The sequence below is a fragment of the Agelaius tricolor genome, unplaced genomic scaffold (assembly GCF_023055355.1).
Source record: "Agelaius tricolor isolate 1412-34295 unplaced genomic scaffold, bAgeTri1.0.p SCAF_1, whole genome shotgun sequence".
NCBI lineage: Eukaryota > Metazoa > Chordata > Aves > Passeriformes > Icteridae > Agelaius > Agelaius tricolor.
In genome coordinates this window covers 81,347,857-81,366,097 of record NW_027269261.1, presented here as the reverse complement: position 1 = coordinate 81,366,097, position 18,241 = coordinate 81,347,857, and the positions used below count along the sequence as shown (strand labels likewise).

Genomic DNA, 18,241 nt, shown 5'->3' with positions numbered 1-18,241 from the left:
AATGTGCATCAAATATTTTTGCCAGTTAACATGCTTGGTGAATATTCACAAAAATCCAGTATATAGCCAGATCAGAGTTTAATATTATAGTACCAATAAACATTACAGTCCCTTTTGATAATCTTCATCAATCTCACCAGTCCATGATTATACATTCAAAGCTGCAAAAAGAATAGCAGAATCATCAATTGTTCTCAAAATCATTCAAACATCTTTGGATGTTTGATAGATTTGTCTCTTGCTGTTGAATCTGTAAATATGAAATCAAGGGATCAGCTTTCTATACCATAAATGACACCCAAACTTTAGGTTCACAAGATGGATCAGAGTCTTAAAAGACTCTTTTACATCTTTGAAAATGAGGTCAAAATGATCTATGTCACAACTGATCAGTCCGACAGGACTGCCATTTGTCATTCCCATTCTTCATTTCTTCCAAAATTTCTTGATAAGATAGCATAGGATGAAGCTGTCCTTACTGGGAGCTTTTCATTTCCTTTACCTGACAGCTGTTTCAGTTTCAGAACAAAGCCATTTTCTCCATCTGCACCCCTGGATGCCCCAGCACGTTCATCAACACACTATCCCAAGTATCAGCTCTTCCTGCTTGATTCCTCTAGCTCCTTTTAAGCTCCTATTTTAAGACAGTCTGAAGACCTTCATTATCTTTCCTTGCTCACCTTAGTATTCACCATTACATTTTCCTTTCTCTCTCCAGGACCCTTAAGCCCTTCAGTGACTCTTCAAAACCTGCAATGGGAAGCTTCTTGAGGATGCCAACATGGCAGCTAGCTTGCCTTCTGGTTTATCCAATCATTCTTCCAGGGAGACGCCTGTGTACACACTGTGATCTTCCCCTCCCGCTTCAAGCCTTTTCCTGCACTCAACTGTCCTGTTCTGTTGTTCTCCCTTGTCAGATTTAAAAGGTTCAATACTCCTCCTATCTTTTTTATCCTACTCTCCCACCTCTCAGATTCTGTCAAAATATCTTCTGATGTCTCCAGAGACACCCGTCAACTGAGAGTTGACTGAGTTGCTGAGACCAGCAACTGAGTTTTCAAAAAAAATTTCTACAGGCCTGTGTCCAGCCTGCCCCTCTTTTTCCAGTTATTGGATTCAACATTCTTAATCAGTTCCAGTTGAGGTGCAAATGTTCAACCACAGGAAATTACACTTTGGTTTATTTGCCATCTCTCTGACAAACACTCCTCTACTTCACAGGATTGTGTAGGGTGAGTCCTTCCAGGATCAGAACAGTTTCCAAAGTCCTGGTTTGATTACCCAAAATATTTAAGGGTGCAGAATCAAATTTTATTCTTAAAATGTTCCTAATCTTTTAAAAGTCAGGACATACTTTACCTGAACCTTCCACCTCAGTGATCAAGAGTTGTGTCCTACACACTTAGTGAGAGATCCTTGGAGCTCCTTACTTGCATGGAGTCAATTAGAGCATGGGCAAGTGGGGCTCAGCACCTTCAGGCTCCCTTTGCTGTGGTGAGGTGGTACAGGTCCTGACAGTACCTTTGCAAACTGCATTGCTTTTGTTGCATGGCTTTCTTTTAAAGTAATCCCATTGCAGGCTTGGCCCTTCAATGTGCTTAAGGTTAAGCATGTAAATATTTTAACTGATGTGAAAGAAATGGCCTACATGCCTGCACATGTGATTAAATGCTTTGGTGGATCAGGCCAGAATGCTGAAAACATTGTTGAATCAAGTAATGAGTATGTATATAAACAAGATCTTTACAAACTGACACAAACGTAGCACTTGCATTTCTTTAAGAATCTCATAATTGAGTTCAGCCCTGGCCTAAATGTACTGGTTTTAGTAAGAAAAGGCTAGCAATTAATTTAGCCTTACTTCTTTTCTGATGTGAAGGCAAATTCCTTAAGTGAAAGTTTGTGGTGTTAATTTTATTTGTTACAGACATATTTTCATCAGTTGCTATACAACATTATATTATGATATACAGTATTGACAATATGCAAAAACTTTAAAAATATTTGGATTTCTATTTTTACCAAGCTTCAGTTGCTTTTATGAAGGATGGTGTTTGTGTTATTGGCCACTGGAGCCCAGCTAAGAACATCAGAACATTATCCTGCCCTGCCCCTGTAAGTAATGAACTCTTTTCCAGTCTGTAAAATGTTGGTGTTTTGTGGTTTCCTGGAAGGGAGATAGCAGCTAGCTGTTCCTGCTCCCACTGAACATGGAGTCAGGGTTGTCAGCTTGTATCAGAAATTGCAGGCCCCTGCAAGCATCAGAGCAGAATTAGGGAAGGAAGATCCCTTTCTTTTATTTTTCTATCATGACTACACCACTGCAAGTAATCTCCAGCCTGATAGCTGCATTAATAGTTAGCCTGTTAGCCACAACTTCATGCTTCAGTACAAGTAGCAGTGATGCTTTTATAATATCAAAAGTAAACAGGGATTTACACATACTATTTTTATCTTGATTCTGTTTCTTTCAGTAGTGAAATTACGTTTAGTAGTTGCTATGAATTTCTTTAAAACTTATAGCACTTCTTTCTTTGCTCCTACTTTTATACTGAAACATATCACAAACCATTTTAAATGGCATTAAACTTGTCCCTCCAGAAGCCTCCCAATAGAATTCCTACTCTATTCTGTCATTTATTCTGCACTTTGAGAGGACAGAGCTTCCATTGATTACCACACATTCATATAACTGGGATTATTTGTGTGGGGTAAGAAAACTGATAAAAAATTAGAAGCTACTATTTTTGAAAATGGATGTGGAAATATTCCAGTCTCTCCAGTGCTGATCTCCTGTCTACATGTGGGGGTTCCATGCACCTCAAACACGCTAGCAGTAATGAGAATGATCTCTGCAAATGTGCTGCATGCAGCTGGGAAAGGAAAAGACTCCAACGCTCTTGCTTATTAACATTCTTCTTTGTTTCTGCCCTCTCCAACTCAAATGTTTTCTAGATATTTTTCTGGCAGATTTAGCACTATTAATGCATTCCAAACTAGAAAAGTTTCTACTTCAATATCTTACAACTAACTCAATATGTACTGACCTCAAACCCAGGATAGTAGTAATTTGATATTGCAGCTCATTATTGTTACTCCCAGCAAGTTTCCCCTTGGAAGTGCCTGATGCTTCCCCCTCCCTCTCACACGCCCTCCCACCCTCCATTCAGAATTTGTTTTTAATTGTTCGGGAGAAAAAATTCAGACTGTGAGCCAACGATATATTTCCAGGGGGTACAAGATATTAATAGAGCTACATTGTGGCCCCATATATTGTAATAAACTGTGCTGTAATTTGTTTACCCACCGTAGACAGTAACTAACATTCAGATAAATGGAGTTGGCGCCTGCGAGATTTATGATATACTTCTGTGCTTAGCAATGTTTAATCAGGGAGTTAAAATATTACAGTGTAAAATCCTTTACAAGCATGCACAAACAGAGAACTACCATTAGAGGCTTGGCAGACATACTCAGTGTCAAATAGTACCTCCAGACACTCTCAAAACACAAAGAGGAATATTCAAAGCAGCTACTAACTGACTAGCATTATTTGAGAACCACGTCAGAGCTCATTTTTTTAGGGGGGCTTGCTTTTGAAGTGACAGAATGATAGGCAGGGACAAGTGGGCTTGTCTGCAGAGCCCATCAAGCTGAAAGAAGTTGGGGTGGGTGGAAAGCATTGAGGTTGAGGGGGGGAAGGGAGGTGAATTTTGGTCAAAAAGGTGGTAGATGCCTGTCACAGAGCTTAGACTGTTTGGATAAGACAGGCTAGCATGTGGGGGGATCAGCATGAAGCATCACACCTGGAGGAAAAGACAACTAGCTCCAGCCTCAGTGCCATAAGCCTGGCTCCACAAAGTCTAGCCAACATCTGGAATGGATATCAAGAGACACAGTGCAGCCCTGACTGGCGCTCTACTCTACCTTTGTACTTTTCACTGCAAATTGAAAAGCAAAACAGACATCAAGGATATATTTATATAACTGTCTTCAAGCTGCATTTTCTACTCCCATCTGCTGCACATGATAAGTTTCAAGTGTTTTCTAATAAAAAAAAAGGATTTTTTTTTAACTCCTTGTTCAGTATACAGACTGACCTTTTTTTATTCACAGTTTTAAAGGAACAGTAAATATTTTACAGCCAGAGGAAGTGTCAGCACTGTAAGACTTTCTGCTATTGACATTATTTAACCACGCTGGCTATTGAGCCAAATGTGACAGGGTGTGAGTCTGTGCATGTGCAGATGCCTGCATTTGCCTCAGTGTGCAAACGAGCTCGTTTGTGTGCATTTGTATGAGCACGTGTGCTTTGAAGAGGAATGTTCCTGAGAGTTTTTCACTTTATTTTCACATCATGCTGCTGTTATGTCACTCAAAGGGGGAGGTGAGCCCTGTATGTTCAAACAAGAGATCCTGTGTAAACTGCTCTTCAGGAGGGACATGCTGAAGGAATGCAGCCTCCATATCAAAAAGGCTCTGGTTTTCCTCTCTGCTTCCCAGCTATGTAGCAGATGAGACCAGATCAGCCTTCTAGTCAGGTTTATTAATTATGAGGGAAATAACCAGGATGAGAAATGGTTACATTTGACTGTGAAAATTTGCCTCCTGACCATAAGACACCAAGCTGGGCCCAGCCATACATGGGTTTTGGCAGAAACACAGACAGCATGGATTGATGCCCTCCTCAATAGAACCAGAAAGACTCAAATATTACAAAATATATTCTGGATCACATGGGCAGTGATATGTATGAGTAGCCATGAGAAAGTACAGTTATCTGAAGCAGTGAAGTTCAACCTATGAGAGACAATAGGAACCAGAGACACACATGCAGCCCAAGAAATATCTCCTCTTTAGAACAGAGCCTGATCCCTATCTACCTCATCTATTGGTATAAATTAGAGACAGCTGCATTAGTTGGAGTTATGCTCCATGTACAATGTTCAGAAAAAAAGCTTTTTGAGTTCAAAGGTGAGAAGTTTCAGCAATACCAGTAACAGAAATAATAATCCTAGAGAAATTGGCTGGAACATCAAAACTATTATTTGCTATTACTTGTTGCTCTCATTAGAAAGGAGAATCATACTGGGAAAAGCTCCAGTTTCTCCTCATATTGAAAAACTCCAATTTTCAGCTGCGTTAGTACTGTGAACAGGAGATAGGGATGTAAAACATGCTGTTCTGTTTTGACTGCACAATTCACCTTATAAGCCTGGAGAACCAGTAATATCTCTATCCACTCCTTTGTAAAATGCATATTACATGGAGAACATGAGGCTTAAACAGTGCTCCAAATTAAAATAGTCCTGAATTTTGTGTTGGAAATTTACTGCTATGTTATGTGCATCTATTGAAGGAGAAATATTTTTTCTTTTCCTCAGTGGGAAACAGTACCCTTTTTTCCATAAAATAGCATTCAAGGAAAAATATGTTGTCTTCAAAAGAAATTTTTTTTTTTTGTAAGATATTTTTAAAAGTGAAAAATATTGTTTTCATCAACATTTCTTATATGAAAAACCCCATCATTTCTAATCCACTTTTCTTGTAATATGCTTCAGAATTTTAAGTTAAAAAGTGCTGTATAAAATAATATATTAATAGCATGGTCAAAAGGTATACATTGTGAGACCCCATGGATTTCAAAAGAGATAGAAGGTGTTTTTAGCTGAACTCTTCTAAAGTGATATTTCAATCAGTGCAATCTGAAAAGTGGATCATTCCATAATATCTATTGATAATCTTTCTGTATTAGCTAATGAAACATTTTCTCTCTTCTATATTATGGAAGCAAATACCAATATCTGATTTTTGTTTGCTACCAGCAATTATTTTGTTAGACAGCTTAGAGATTTTTGTATTTGGGGTATTTTTTTACCATTTAAAAGCCTATAACTTCACATCATTTGGAAAATGGGGTAACATAGGATCTGTGAAGTGAAACTCACAAGAAAAAGTCAAGCTGGTGAGAAATCACCAAAAGGAGAAGCCTATTCTTTAACTGAAACCAGTCACCCTGAATGAATCAGGAAAATTTCACAGACCAAAAAAAAAATAATAATGCTTGCTCTCTTAATTTTGAAAATATGTTTTTCCTTTGAAATCTCACTGGCAAAATTCAGGTATCTTCCCAATGTAATTTTATAATTTACTACTTCTGAAGCTATGGTCCCAAGTGAATTTATCACAACAAAAGTAGCATATGACAAAAGAATTGCATGTGCTTTTAGTATAGAAACTCCGTGGAAAGAAACTCCAGGCCAGTGTTTGGACATGAAGAAGGAAGTGTTATTTCACAGCAGTATTTGAGATCTGTTTTGTTGTGCATATCCATTCAAAACAAAAGCTCCATGAGTTTGCTTTCTGGAGAGTAGGACATTTCATTTCCCTTTTAACAGAAGGGATCACAGATCAAAGGAAAGCAGCCAGGTGGGTCAGAGGGAAACACCAGCATTTCCTGACCCCATTACTTGTTTACAGATAAACATCAGACAGCTGTAAAAGTGGCAATATGTTTTCACAAGAGCAAGAAGGAAATAGAATTGAATAAATTGAAAGAAACAGAAGTATATGTCTAAATTTGAAAGTCTTGAGTTTGTTCAATAATGTTGCTATAGTGATTTAGAATACGTTCAATATTATATCTCTATCATTTATTTGTATTGTCTCATTTATTAAATGCTAATTAAAGAAGTTTTACTCTACAGAAGGTCTAAAGAAACCAGAAAGTCATCTCTATGTAGTTTGTAGTGACTTTTCAGTGAGGGTCTGCAGCAGACCGTACTACCAGGTCACCTCATATAAGATGGAGAGTAATGACATTTGCACACTGTAGAGTTAGACATCCCACACTGAAAGGCCCTGACTGCAAATTCCACATCAAAATTACATTAAACTCCTAAAATATGCTGAGTGAGGTTCAGTTTCTTAGTTTGTTCCTCCTTCATGTTTCATGTGGTATATTTCTCAAACAGGGAACCTGCTCATTCTCTCTGTTTACCAGTATCTGCCTGATAAAGTAGAACTGAAAACACTGTGTTGCGCTGGAACGTGAAGAAGTTCAGAGTTCAAAACAATTGCTTGCTACAAAAATAAAGGAAGGCCTCTCCAATGAAATCTATGAACTCAAAACAGGGATACAGAACTAGTCGTTGCCAATAACTTTAACTTCATTTATCTATATTTGGCAAAAATTGTGCTGCAGCTGGAGATAAAATGCTGAGCTAAATAACTGCAGCGATGTGAGTTCCAAAACAGCAATTACTAAGCTGTGCTGCCTTGTGTAAGATTTTACTTTTATTTATTGTATTTAAAGAAACTCTGTATCTATGTACAGTACAACAAGAACTGCCTGATCAAATAATGCCTGATTGCAAGGCATCTCAGCTCCACTGTCAATATAACTCAGTGTTTAGCAAGAACATGTTTAACATGAAGCCAAACTACAATGCTGTGCATGGCAGTTTTATAGTGCTACATACCTTTATATTGTCTCTAATTGCAAGGAGTAACTCATATTAAACCTGAATTTGGCTTATCACAAATGATGAATGTATTTTTTTCTTAGTGTTAGAAAAGCTAGTAGTTTTAAAAGTCTGTCTGAAAGAAAGGTGCACACAATCTCTTTCTTCATGGAAATAAGAACAAACCCACATTAATAATGTTGTTGGGGGAACTGCTCGCCAACACTATTTCTATCATCTTTTTTAAAGGAGAACAAGAAAGCTGGGGGCATAATCTAGGCAGATGTTATTGTTCTCAAAAGAGAAGCCCAAGTAGCTGTAATAATGGGTGTTCTGTGGTACTAACTCCACATATGTGTCTACTATCACAGTGCAGCCTCACAGTGGCCTCCCTCTAAAGCACTTCATCTAGGGACATGTTGACATTTCAGAGAAAGAAAAGGGGAAAATGAAGTGACATATGAGTATTCTTCTAGCTGTCCAAGAAAATGGATGCTGACACCATAAATCTAGCTCCTTCCCAAAAAGTAATGTGACTGAAATAATATCACAATGCCAGAAAAGCTGACTAATTGTCTGTATTCCAAAACTGACATAATTTTTCCAAGATGACATAGTATTATTAGTAGTATCCAGTCCCTCAAACAGTGAGTTTTGTCCTCATTAACCATATTTTTAACTCCCTTTCTCTTTACTCCCACAGACAGAAATTCTGATACAGAGTCCTCCCTGCTTTCAATTTCTTGGTCATTCATGAGATTTTTAACCCTAAACAATACAAACTCTTTCACTATCAGTCATATTCTAGATTCAGTCAGCAGCATTTCTTTGGGACAAACTGCCTTTCAGCAGATAGTTCCCAAACATTTAGGGCCAATGGATAATTTCTGCCCTTCAAATTAATCAAAATTACCCTGCACTCTTATAATTTACTTGAAGGTAATAGAAAAATTCTTAATATATTTCCAGATTTCATTTGCAGATTATCTCCCATGTTTCCATTGACTGACCATCAGTCACCGGTGAATACGAATCCACTGATCTATTAGAACTGGTGACATTTTTTCCTCATCATCTGCATCCTAGAAGCATCTAAGTCAGAGAAGGTAGCCATATGGGTTGTAGTAGGTCATATTGCTTAATTTGTTGCTAACTTCATCAATGTTAGATTTTTCTGTGCTTAGGGAGAACCAAGCTGGATCTTTATATGTCCTGGAATGCTTCTATATTTATTTCAACACACTGGTAAAGGCAAGAGACAGAGATTAGCCACTTGCCACCTCCTCTGAAATTTTGGGCCTGCCTTGTTTCATTGAATAAATGAAACCTTAGTCCAGCACTATACAGAGATACGTCTTTTGCTCTGCTTTTGTTAACTCCAGGAGATCTTGAAGTAGATCTCTGTTAAATTGCTTCATTTCTGAATAGAAAGGAAATCAAAGCAAGGCAAAACAAGCCAAGGAAAGGGATGGGAATCCAGTATGGATCTTCAGAATTTTTGATGGAATTCATTTACCTGTCATTAGTGGGTATAGTTTGTTAAAGCTTGGCTTCTCTCTTTGTTATCCATACAACATGTTACTCTTGCAGTTCCATGGACATAATGTAGAAATATGTCAGTGTTAACCTACAACTGCATGACCACCAAAGTCATCTATAGTTGTTGTCAAAGTGCTTGTTAGTATAGGAGACTTTTCAGAATGGAAAAGAGGCATTGCTGAGCACATGTATCTAGCAGCCATTTGCATCCCTAGATCAGCTCTGCTGAATTGACTGAGAAGCTAATTCCAAAATCCCTCTAACCTGATATTCCAGCTTGAGCAGGTCAGTAATTAGCTGCTCTTCACAGCCAGGTCCTTGTACTTTGAAGGGCATGAAAACCACATTGTAGTTTACTCTTCCTTTGCAGAGTCACTAAGAGATGGCAGAGTTAAACATTTCAACAGCTATTTTAAATTCAGTAAACCAAATGAGCCAAAGCATTCCAACATCAGTGCTAATGCTTTTAAAATGCAGTTTGTTTTTTGTTTTTACATCAGAAAGCTCATACTTACATGGACATCCTGCTAAAAGAAAGAGACTGCACACATATTTCCAGGGTAATCTAACTTGTACCAGAGGCTGCTAGGGATTAAGTGACTGGATGTTAAGGATGTTGACACTCTGATATATGGCTCTCCGCTCCTACTTTAACATCTTACAGCCATCACACATGTTCAATGTTGTTTGGGCTGTGATGTTTCAACTTAACACGAAGCAGGAACTACAGCAACATATAATTTACAATGGAGAGTCTACATTTTACTTTCACATATAGAACACATAGAGAATTCTTCCTTTTAAAGTAAAGTTTCCTTGTTCATTCATCACACACCACTAATCACCACCACTTAGGCGTCTTAAAGAAAATGATGTACCATGTATCAGAAAAACTGACAGGGCAAACAACTGAAATTGAACACATCTGTACAAATTGTGAAGAAACTGCAGGACTCTTAAACAAACAATAATAATGGCAGTCACATTTCTTTTCTAAAAATGGAATCATTCCCCTGCCATTTACAAAGGCTTATGCAAGTCCACAATTCTTCAAACTACGCTTCTTGAGTTGTTCAAGACCTAGATTGTGGTTCTGTCTCTTTGGAAAGATCAACAACTAGACAAGAACATAACAAAATAACATCCTGGCTAACTCTTTGTATTCAGCAGGATAACAGCACTAAGGAATCTACTCTTTGTGAACAAGGTTACATTCTGCTTCAGAAAGATCTTCGTGCACATGGATGTCTGATTGCACTTACTCTTTGCACTGAGCTTACTCTCCATTAGCTAATTCGCTGCCCTGAAGCAAATTAGATAATTATCTTCTGTTCCATTCTTAGTTATTAAACAGGAAAGACTGTAGTGCTGAAACTTGGGTTAATGTATATATCACCTTGGTAATGGGATCATTTGGTATCTTCTTCAAGCTGATGATATGCATTGGCTGTTCTTTGTCCTCTACAGAGTTCTCCTCCTCTGGGCTACAGTGTCCCAGGTTCTCTGCACCAGACCGGACATAAAGTTTATGTCCTCCACAAACACTCAGATAGAGACACAAGAAAATAATGTCTTCTAAAACAAGGAGCTTCTTCTGGAGCAGAAAGCCTTTAAGCTGAAATTCACATGGTAAGATATAGGCTGCTCACAGATTTTTCCACTCCTGCCTCAAGTAGACATTGTGGTTTGCCCTTCTAGAGACATGCATTCTTATTCACGAGGTGATGACATTTTCGTAAGATAGCTGCAGTGCAGGTAAATTACTGTCAAAGCCATAAGGCAATTCCCGTTTCCACATTCTTCTAATCTGCCTCTGCCTCACTTCAGCTCCTTTTGCTGATTTGAGACAGTAATTATTTCATTTTTAATGCCAGCTGAGGGCCAGGCTCACCAGCCTCTTAGCTTATGGTGTATCACCTATGTGATGCTCATGGGCTTTTTTTTGTTTATACCACAGAATTCACTTTTACCTGTTAAAAGAATAACTTAGCTCCATACATGGGAACATCCTGCATATTTCAACCAAGCACAGCATTGCAGCATTGCTGTCATTCTGGCCTGACTGTTGCCAGTGACCATTCAGATACCAGGCAGTGATAAACCTCATATTGAAGCTAAAGTATCTTTTACAAGGAAGTGCACTATTGTTAGCTTGTAACCTGCAATCATCTAAAAGGACCAGCAAAATCATATTGCGCATCGTGACTTGTGGTTTCAGCAAGGAAATACCTGAGTAGTTCATATTACTTGATAGCAAACATTTTCTGAAGAGAAACTATTGTCCTAACTTTTCTAAATAAAAAAGAATAAAATACATGAAAAACAATTTATGAGGCTCACTAGACTCAAGGCTCTCCAGTTTTATTTTGTTGGTTGGCCTGTTGGGATTTTTTGCTTGTTAGGGAGATATTTTCTTTCATTATAGAGAGTGCAAGATTGTTAATAACAAAGGATATAGTGTTGATCATAGATCTGGCCTGAATATCATTCAACTTTTGCTATGAGGTCAGAAATAAGTTACGCTGTTATTAAATCCATATCCTAGCACAAATACTTTGCTAGCACTTTTCTTCATATGGCAGGCAGGAGCTGAGGGGAGGCAATAGTGAGGGACAATAACAGTGGAGTCTCATTCATCCTAAAACATTGCATAAAATTTAGTTTGTAATTTTCATCTGCCATGCTGAACTGTTTCCCCCTAAATTCCCAAGAGCAGCCAGGTGAATCAGGAAAGTATAAGAGTGAAGATTAAAGAGATTTCCTTTCCTACATTTACACTCAGATGAGGGGGAAGGGCTCCAAAAAATAGTTATTTTAACTGCTTTTTTTTTGAGAAAAAAAATTTAAAATTTAGATGGTGCCTTTTAATTTGCTAATTAACAACTTCTACTGTGGAGAATACTGCCAAAATGGCTGAGATTATTTGATAAAGATTCATTAGAGAAGAAGAAAAATAGAAATTAAAGGAATGAAGATCTTAGATAAATCAGAATGTTCCAATGAAGCCAACAGATCCAAGGATGCAACTTAGGGTACATAGTTTCCAAATTTTTGTTTCCTGTATTTTCACATATTGCCTACTAAAGCAGCCATTACAAGCAACTCGATAGGAGCTGTGGGCTGATTATGTGACAAATCAAGATCAGGTGAAATAACACACAGCATTTGCCAAGAAGTATAATTTCAGGAATCCTGAAATTATTTCTGGATTTACACCGAACAAGTGCAATTAGGGTTTGAGAGCTAGATGCTGATAATGTTGCTATCACTCTGTTTACTTACTCTATTCCAATTATTACAGCCTGACCCAGACTCATGAGACTGGTTCCATTCTCTCCTTCACTAAACACAATTTTAACCCAAACCACTTTTCTCCAAAAAGAATGCCCAAAGACATTGAACTAGGTATTTCGATTATTCAGACACTCTCTACTGTTATTTTAATATTCCTTGAGTTGACAAGAGAATAGCCCAGTAGCCTAGTGGCTAGTGAGCCTATAGACTACCTTAGCCTCAGGCACTGTTCTGAACCACTCATAACATGATCTGAAAAAAAAAAATCTTAAAATCTTAAAATCTTCCATTTTTTCAAGCAAGTGTCTTAACAAGAGACTGCAAATCAATCTAAACACTAACCTCCTCAATCTGTTTCTGTTGATGTCTCATATTTATTGGTTATTTATCAACCCAGTGAGTAAATCACAGTTTAGCTCAGTGGTCAGGGCATTCTCTAAGAAACATGAAAGTGGCTTTTCATCCTCTTCCATTGATAGTCATTATTGCAATTAAAACAGTAATGACTTAAGAGCATTTTTACCAGGACATCTTAACCAGATGGCTCACATTTTCTACTATTAGTAAGACACCAGGATTCAATCTTCACTAGGAGAAAAGAGGGAATGCCTCCCACACTGAAAAAATAAATGATCAGTATTTAAATAGACTAAGCATGGAGGAAGAAGAGGGGTAAAAACGAGATAATAATGGAAAATGACCCTGTCTCAAATAGACAGTAAATTAAAAGAGGAATTAAAATTCAACCTCCTGTCAGCCGAAGACAGGCTCAGTTACTACAAAGCCTTGCCTGCCCTCACTTCTTTTGCTGCTAGTTTTCCTATCTTGTCAGACCCATTCATCAAACCACTTCATGTCACCTGGCTTTAGAGCCCAAACGTGCATTGACAAATTGTCCCTAAGGTCCATTTCTGGAGACATTTCTTCCTCTTAATCTGGGATGAATTCTAAGATAGCTGAGGTGAAACATCCCTCCAGACTGCAGTGCTTGACTAAAAGAGTGGCCTATAGTGGTGAAACTGAATGAGGATGACTTCTTTTCAGATGCCTGAACTGCACAAGAGAAACCTCTATAATCCAGCTGCCCTGTCCACATACAACTCCTGTTTACCCTACAGAGATACCATGATAGTTACATGTTTCAAAATCTTCAGAAAAGGTATCAAGTATGCACTATTTTCACCACTTTGCAGTCAGATTCAAATTCATTTATAGGTTGCTATTACTCTTCAGTTCTTAAGAAACCCATCCTAAATTTTTACAGAAGTTTCAGTTAACAAGGACTAAGTTCCAATAACACAGTAACCATCCTTAATAGCTGACTTTTTAATGGCATCCAAGACAAAGAATAGAAAATGTTTCAGGGATACTGACCAAAGAGATGTGCCATCTCTTCATGAATAAGAGAAAGCAAAAAGCACTCCATAACTGAGCATACTCACCAGCTGGAAGAGATGGAGAGGCAGCAGGCAGGTGCAAAAAAAGCCATTTTGGGGCTCTAGCTGGTTTTCTCTGTATTCCAAAGGACAAAGAGCAGAAGAGCTTTCTGTGAAATGAAATGAATCTAGATTTAATCCAGAACTGACTAGTCAATTTAAAGGGACCAGAATCCAAACTCACTAATTTTTAAGGATTAGGACCATCACACACACACTGTTTTTCAATATTGTTCTCTGCAATAAAAATTGAGATTGTTTTCTGAACAGGATGCCAGCTGCTTCCTGTTCATGCTACTAATTCATAACACCGCCATTGTATCACATCAAGGGATCCTCACTCTGATCACCAGCCAGCAGAACAAATGCACTATATTAAGTAAATCCTCATAAAAGGCTACAGAATCAATTGGTGTAATTCAGCCTAGTCACACTGACTTCAGCAACATTTTACTCCTGCTTAGGACCTAATCTGATACGTAATTTATCTTTCATGTGATTAATTGCTGTACACTTAAAAATAGGAAATCCAATTCTATAGCTTATGCACGGATCACGTAGTTAGTCACACTTACATATTATGAACTCAGGTGCACTTGCAATGAAAAGGTAAAAAAACAGAAGAAACCTTCCTGTGGCATGAGTTGTCTTGCTCTCCCTTGCCATAAAGAAGCAATCTCTGACCTTCTGCAGCTCTTACTGTGAACCTTCCCTTCCCTCCCAAGAGGCGATCTTCCCCAAGAAGCCACGGCCTCATTCCATGTAACTCAAAACTGCTGTTACCATGGTTAATATTTCTGACTTGATTGGCACCACTAGTAATTGAACTGCAGTCTCTTGAGCACAGCAAGCTCTATTCATTAGCCCCTATTGTGTTAGGACACTGCATCAACCCACATTATTTTTCTGTGTAAAGGGGAAAAATCAGCCATGAATACAAAGTTGTGTTGCCACACAAAATTTTGCAGTTTTGCTGTTGGATTAATTTTATGAGATTAAATAAAATATTTAAATTTTATTTATGTCTATAATGGTACAATATGGGAAAAGGCACCTTTATTTTGACTGCATAATATAATGTACATCTAAAACCCAAAATAGTTTAGTATCAGCTTTATGAGAAGACTTTTGGTTTCATCATGAATTAACAAAACCTTTGCAGTCTTCTGTCTCTTTTTCTCCCACTAATGTAGAGTTACACTTTATATGAATTTTCTGATTTGAGTCGATATGTGATGGAATGCTATATAAATAATGAAAAGAAAAATATGCCAGAAGCTTTCCTTTTGGTAAGGAAACAAGACAGATAAGCTTCACAATGCAGCTTTCAACTGCCTATTCGGACAAAGACATTGTGTATTTTATATATTTTAGTAGTTTTTATAGGTGACACTATTGTATATGTAAAGGAATTACACCAATTAGAAATTACTTAATAAAACCTGTCAAATTGGAGCTGACATTTTAATAGAAGTAGACAAAATATGAGAAATATTTCATATTCTGATCCCATAAACACTTCAGTAAATTAATAACCTCCAACATCAAGGAGATGGCCATACTAGCAAGTTGTTCCAGAGTTATCCTTCTGTCCATCCTGCTGCATTTTTAGTGTAATAATTACCCTCTTGGTTTCATCTTTGCAAAAGTTTTCATATTTTGTCTGTTTTATCTCTTCTTCCTTTTTCCCTTAGACAGGACCATGAGAGATGTCTGAGAAATATTCATAACATAGATTTTTTTTTTCCCCCATAGGGAAAAGGGAAAAAAAAGAACACAGTAAGAGAAATAGAGGTGCTAAAGGAAAAAATTTGCTTTACTCCATCAGCCTGGCATTGTGAGATGGATCTTGGAAGACTAAACAGCTTGCAGGGCTTCAGAAATGTGAGCTAGAGAAAGGTGGATGCAAGAGAGAGCAAGAGACAATGTTAGATATTGACAGTGGGAAAACTGCTTCTCATCATAGCTTGTCATGAAGTAGAGTAAGATATTCTTCACACTCTCAGTGCCAAGGTTCTCACCTTTCTAAAATTTACACTCTATGTTGAAATACCAGTAATTTATTCCCAATTCCTTCAGTTTCCAGCCTCACCCGAGTCCACTGTATTATGTAGAGACAAAAAAGTTTACAAGGACAAGTCACACAAAATCACATATGTTCTAGCAGAGACTCACTCATACAACAAAATAGTGCAAAAGGTCAGCACTGAGAGTTGCCTCCCCAAGGGATGGATGTTCCTGTCAGTGGCTCTGACTTGTTTCAGCTCTCTCTGAGAGTGTTCAGTGCTTGGAACATCAGAAAAATCTAGTTGTGTCCCATTTTACACAAATGACTATAGAAGCACACAAAATTGGTGGCACTGTATATTTAGATCCTTTTCCATAGCAAAGAGATAATAACACTTATCTCTCCCTTTATCATTGTGAAGCTTACTTTATATTTGCAAGGTACTTGGTTGATAAGACCAGCAGTTGCCGAAAGAAAATTCACGCCACTGTGAAAATTCCTTATCTGGTGCATGCCTGCTGCTGGGACTGCATATGAGGAGCACTAAGAGTGACAAATAGACTGTGAAATGCAGTATTAACTGAACCTGCTTCATTCTGAGTGAGTGATTCTCTGATACCTAATATGCTGGTTGAGCCAACCTAGCAAGGTTCTGAGGACACACACTATTTCCCCCTTCCCCACATCAAGTGTAGATTAGATGGTCCAATAGATTTAAAGTCATTAGAGAGAGTACTGGCCAACAGAAAATAACAAAATACTCATTTCTCAAGGAAAAAAGTTTAAAACTAATTATTGATCATCTGTCTCATGCATCAGTCTCTTCCATACCATTCAATAACCAATGTAGGCACCCTTTGGAAAACCATTATATGTGATCAAGTAATAGTTTTCATAGCACACGGATATATGTGCCAATGGATATGTCTGCAGGAACAGCATTGTATTTATTGTATTATAAATTAGTGTTGTGAGATCCACAGATGAAGGCCTGTGGATCTCACAATACTAATGCATTCACACTTCTGATTACCGCATTTCCCAGCTGTAAGTTGTTTTAAATATAATACTCCATTAATTTATCTTTGAGTGTGCATAATCTATACAGCTCCATGTCTTCTTATCTTTATTGCATTTTGAGGTTAAACTGGTAACTTGATGCACCAGCCCACCCTCAGTACCAACAGCCATGTGCTCCCAGAGCATGGGCATACATGCTCCTGTAGCTTTCTGAGTTCTTTCTTTATTTCTCCAGGGCTCTATTAGGAAGAGCATTGCCAGCAGGTAGAAGGGGGTGATCCTCACCTCTACTCAGCCCAGGTGAGGCCACACCTGGAGTGCTGTGTCCAGTTCTGGGCTTCTCAGTACAGGTGAGACATGGAGCTCCTGAAGCAGGTCCAGCAGAGGCTACAAAGATGATTACTTGACTGGAGCATCTCTCTTATGAGGAAGGGCTGAAGGAGCTGGGCCTGTGGACTTGAGAAGAGGTGACTGAGAGTGGATCTCATCAATGTCTATATATGAACAGGTATATGAAGAGAGGGTGACAAAAGGATGAAGTCAGGCTTTGCTCAGTGGTCCTGGGCAATAGGACAAGAGGCAATGGGCAGAAACAGATGCACAGGAGGTTCCATATCCACATGAGGAAGAACTCAAGTGACCAAGTTCTTCCTCCATATCCACATGAGGAAGAACCCAAGTGACCATGCACTAGAACAGGTTTCCTGGAGGGGTTGTGGAGTCTCCCTCACTGGGCATATTCAAGAACTATGCAGACACAATCCTATGCAATGTGGTCCAGGATGACCCTACTAAGCAGGGAGGTGACCAGATGCCCCACTGTGGTCCCTTCCAATCTTACCCAATCTGTGATTTCTGCTCTTCTTTTCACAGCCTCATCACCATGTGGGATTTGTAGCACTAAGTAGCCCCACAAATGGTCATTTTTAGCATGGATTAACTATACATCCTTGTGTTTCACAATTTACACAGTCCTCTTCAACCTCCTGCTGGGACCACTGCAAGCAAATCTCATGTATGAGCAGACTGGTTATTTTCATGCCAGTCAGCTTTCTTTCTTTTTGTTGGCCAACACGCCTGCTACATAAATAATCATGGTTTAAGAATAGAGCTAAATTCTATTTCTCTGTTTGACATGCTGAACTAACTGTGAATATTCTCAGCTCAGCTTTTTAGAGCAGTTTGTAAACAGCACAAAAACCAGATGTGACTCAAAGGACACTCATGTAAATACAAAAAGTCATAATTCAAAGTACAATGTTAATTTGAGCTTTCTACTTTAATGACAACAACCCTGATCTGAAAAATACTACTGTGTAAATTTGTATAAAATTTATTACATTACAGGGTCTCAAAATCATAGTCGCATTATAATAATAGCACTGGACTTTTCCCTGAAGCCCAGTACATACACATAGATTTTCTAGAGCTCCTGAGGAATGTAGGTGCATAGGCACTACTGAAGGTCAGTGAGATTTCCA

At 38.2% G+C, this 18,241-nt stretch overlaps 1 long non-coding RNA gene across 1 annotated transcript in view; it reads right to left on the bottom strand.

Moving 5' to 3' along the window:
- Positions 1 to 17,314, bottom strand: part of LOC139596718 (uncharacterized) — a 242,499-nt gene extending 225,185 nt beyond the window's left edge. Inside the window, exons 1-2 of the long non-coding RNA XR_011681428.1 lie at positions 17,046 to 17,314; positions 13,739 to 13,842 (exon numbers count right to left, since the gene is read on the bottom strand). This is a non-coding gene — a long non-coding RNA (uncharacterized lncRNA). The remainder of the gene's footprint in view (positions 1 to 13,738; positions 13,843 to 17,045) is intronic.
- Positions 17,315 to 18,241: the final 927 nt, after the last annotated feature.